We start from the raw sequence: 3,978 nt of genomic DNA, 5'->3' as shown, positions 1-3,978 counted from the left end.
ACATTGAGCATTTCTTTAAGTGTTTCTCTGCCATTTGATGTTCCTCTATTGAGAATTCTAAATCTGTACACCTAAAGAAACTAATCAAGAAATAGGACTCTGGGTAAGATGCTCAATCCTTATTCAGAAAGGCAAAGAGGGTGGACATCAGAAGAGGGAGAAAACAGGAAAAAGGACAGGAGCCTACCACAGAGGGCCTCTGAAAGACTCTGCCCAGCAGGGTATCAAGGCAGAAGCTGAGCCTTATAGCCAAACTTTGGGTAGAGTGCAGGGTAACTTATGTAAGAAGTGGGAAATAGTAAGACCTGCAGAGAACAGGAGGTCCACAAGGAGAGCAACAGAACCAAAATATCTGGGCACAGGGGTCTCTTCTGAGACTGATACTCCAACCAAGGACCATGCATGGAGATAACCTAGAACCCCTGCACAGGTGTAGCCCATGGAAGCTCAGTGTCCAAGTGGGTTCCATAGTGATGGGAACAGGGACTGTCTCTGACATGAACTGATTGGCCTGCTCTTTGATCACCTCCCCCTGAGGGGGGGGCAGCATTACCAGGCAATAGAGGAAGACAATGCAGCCATTTGTGATGAGACCTGATAGGGTAGGGTCAGAGGGAAGGGGAGGAAGACCTCCCCTATCAGTGGACTGGGGAAGGGGCATGGGTGGAGAAGAGAGAGGAAGGTAGGATTGGGAGAGAAGGAGGGAGGAAGCTACTGGTGGGATACAAAGTGAATAAATTGTAATTAATAAAAATAATAATAATTAAAAAGAAAAAAAAACAGAAATCATATATTTGTGGAAGGAAAATTTTAAATGACTGTAATTAAAATTAATAAATGCCAAAAAGTGGGAGCCAGAACAACCTTTGATTTATGTGGTTTAGTTTTATTCACTTAATTTATGTCTACTTTACCTGCACGCGTGCCTGTGTAGCACATGCGTGCCTTATGCCAGCAGAGGCCATGAGAGAGGGTTGGATCCCCCAGAACTGGAGGTACAGAGGTTGCCATCTGCCTTGTGGGTGGTGGCAATCAAACCTGGGTCCCCTGGAAGAGCAGCCGATGACCATACACACTGAGACATCCCTTCAGCTCTGTCTTTTCTTACCTGTTTTTCTTGGGTGTTTTGCCAAATAGATGAAAAATAGCATATGCACAGGGGTTTTTCGGATGTCATTATTATCACAGACATCTAGAACATCATCGTAAGTTCTCTATCTGGTAAGTGAGATCTGGTAAGTGAGTACAGGCTTGGCTACATATCACAACACACGTAAAACAAACCCCAAACCAAAAGTGCAGCCTGTCTGTGGGAGCAGTGGCACAAGTAGAGTTAACAGAAACATCTCTGTTCCTCCTTTGAGACTGAGAGGAGAAAGCCTGTGTTGTATACTTGAATATATGCCTACAAGTGGTATAGCTGGGTCTTGAGGTAGCACAATTCCTAATTGTCTGAGAAAGCACCAGATTGATTTCCAAAGTGGTTGTACAAGTTTACATTCCAATCAGCAATGGAGGTGAGTTCCCCTTTCCTCTTAGGTCCTGCCTATTTTATTTTTTTTCCTACATTGAATGCTGATGAAATAATATAAAGAGGCATGGAAGCAACCTCTTGGAAGTCCCTGCCTTCTTCTCCATTTGTCATTTTTGCCCCCTATAGATTTCCTCTGTGTCTGTCCAGCATAGTTTCTTCTTTCTGTTTGGCCTGATTCCCATGATTAGGTGAGTGCTGGCTCTTTGAATGGGTTTGACTGCAAGTAAGATTTGGGGAGAGAGAGAGAAGGAGTGAATGAAAAGCCCATTGCCCCATTGTCTAGATGCTGCGAGCTGGGCCCAGAAATGTTCTTCCAGAAGCAACATTCCCATTTTTATTTTAACCCTGCCCCTTACTCCTCCTCCTTCTTTGTTTTGTTTGTTTGCTTGTTTGGTTTTTCAAGACAGGATTTCTCGGTATAGCTTTTGCTGCCCTGAAACTCGTTCAGTAGATGAGGCTGGCCTCAAACTCACAGAGCTCCTCTGCCTCTTGAGTTCTGGGATTAAAGGGATGTGCCACCACTGCCTGGCTAACATTCCTGTTCTAAGCTGAGACCATGTCTGTAGGGCTTGTGTTATTGCTTCATTGCATGGACGTGTGAAGAATAAGATGGATGAACAATCATGTAGCTGAGCTAAGAATGGCCACACTTGGTGTTGTTCAGGCACCTTGTGTGCCTACGTGTGCTGGGACACGTAGGCAGCCTGAAGAGGAGAGTCTTTTCTACCTTTATCTGAAAGCCAATGATAGACATTCATGACATGAAGTCCCTGTGATCTGATACGGAAGCAAAGTTCACTACAAGCTGATCATGCTCCAGTGAGTGTAATTTGGAGGCATGCTTTATTTTGCATGATATAAACCAGCAGAATTGGAGATGTCAGGTCCTTTAAAAGGTGAAGAGTCTAAGAATTATATGTTTCAAATAGCTTTCCAAATTCACATAGATAAAATCTTGGAAGCAGCATAAACGTTAATTCTGGAACCTGGCTTTTTGTCTCCACAGCATATACTCTCCACTAGTATTTTTCCATAATATTTTTGGCATGTCTACATGTGTATCTTATAATTTTGTAACATTTGGCACAACTGATGAAATTAACACCAACTCCTTTATACCACGTAATATTGAGTTCTGCCTAGTTCACTTTTAAATTTCCTCAAGTGCTTTCTATTTATTTTGCTTCATTAAAATAAAAACTATTTATTTGTGGATGTTTATGTGGGGGCAGGAGGGATGCGGTGTGTATGTGACGGTCAGAGGCAGCTCAGCGGAGTCAGTCCTCTCCTTCCCCTGCGTGCGTCCTGAGAGTTGAGCACAGGTTGTCAGGCTTGACACCAATTTCCCTCACCTGTTGAGCCATCTCACTGGCCCTCTTTTCTCTTTTCTTCTCTCTCTTTTGAGAAGGTCTAAATAGTTCCAACTGGCCTAGAACTTGCTGTGTAGAGATCGGTGGTCATGAACTTCTGATCCTCCTGCCTCCACCTCTGAGTGCTGGGAGTCCTGTGCCACCACCCATGGCTTTACATGGTCTGGGGAGCCAACCCAGGACTTCATGCTTGTGGGGCTGGCACTCTACAAAATGAGCCATGTCCCCAGCACCAAGTACTCTCTAATTCTATGTTTTCACTCTTTGTACGGACAGATGAGACCTTGAAGTATTTCTTTCTTTGACTTATTTCATTTCTGTGTGATACTATGTTCTCAAAAGTGAAGGGATATAAACTTGGCATGAAGGAACAGACTTGTAATTATAATACTTAGCCAGGGGGATCATAAATTTGAGACCCGCCTGTGTTTTTGTTTGTAGGGAGTTTAAAGAATGACTGGACTATATAGTAAGACACATTGAAAACAAAACAAAACAAAATCCAAAGCTCAAACAAACAGAAAGGTTGTTTTGAAAACACCTCTTCTCCTGTCGGGCTGTTGTGGAACGCACCTTCAGTCCCATCACAGGCAGAAGCAGAGGCAGAGGCAGGGAGATCTCTGTGAGTTCAAGGCCAGGATTTTCTACAGAGCGAGTTGCAAGACAGCCAGGATACACAGTGAAACCCTGTCTTTTTTTTGAGGGGAAGCTCCACCCCCCATTTTTTGGCTGTTAAGTGAGATCTTCTTTGGAAGATGTGTGGAAAGTAAGCAGGCTTACCTTCAAATTCTGCCTTGAGTTCTGGCCTTGCCTTCCTGAAACCTGCATTTGTCAGCTAAATAAGCTCTTTCTCCTCCTATGTTGCTTTTGGTCAGGTTATTATTGTTTTTTTTTTTTATCACAGGCAAAGAAATGAAAGTGGGACAATTAAAATGTTAACTTGTAGAGAGAATGTAAATGCAAGTCAGGGTTTTGCTGAAAAATATCACATGTCCTTTTGGATAGGGAAATCTGTGTTTAAACAAAAATCTTCCTCTGCAGTGTCCCTAAGCACATCACACACAGATCTTCCTC

The 3,978-nt window shown here is 43.3% G+C and overlaps 1 pseudogene; it reads left to right on the top strand.

Moving 5' to 3' along the window:
- Positions 1-1,511: 1,511 nt before the first annotated feature.
- The window catches only part of LOC129688743 (olfactory receptor 52H1-like), a 4,106-nt pseudogene continuing 1,639 nt past the window's right edge, over positions 1,512-3,978 (top strand).

Source organism: Psammomys obesus, unplaced genomic scaffold (genome assembly GCF_907164565.1).
Source record: "Psammomys obesus unplaced genomic scaffold, mPsaObe1.curated_primary_1811, whole genome shotgun sequence".
Taxonomy (NCBI): domain Eukaryota; kingdom Metazoa; phylum Chordata; class Mammalia; order Rodentia; family Muridae; genus Psammomys; species Psammomys obesus.
Note: the sequence above shows the minus strand (reverse complement) of the source record. Positions and strands in the feature narration are given on the sequence as shown.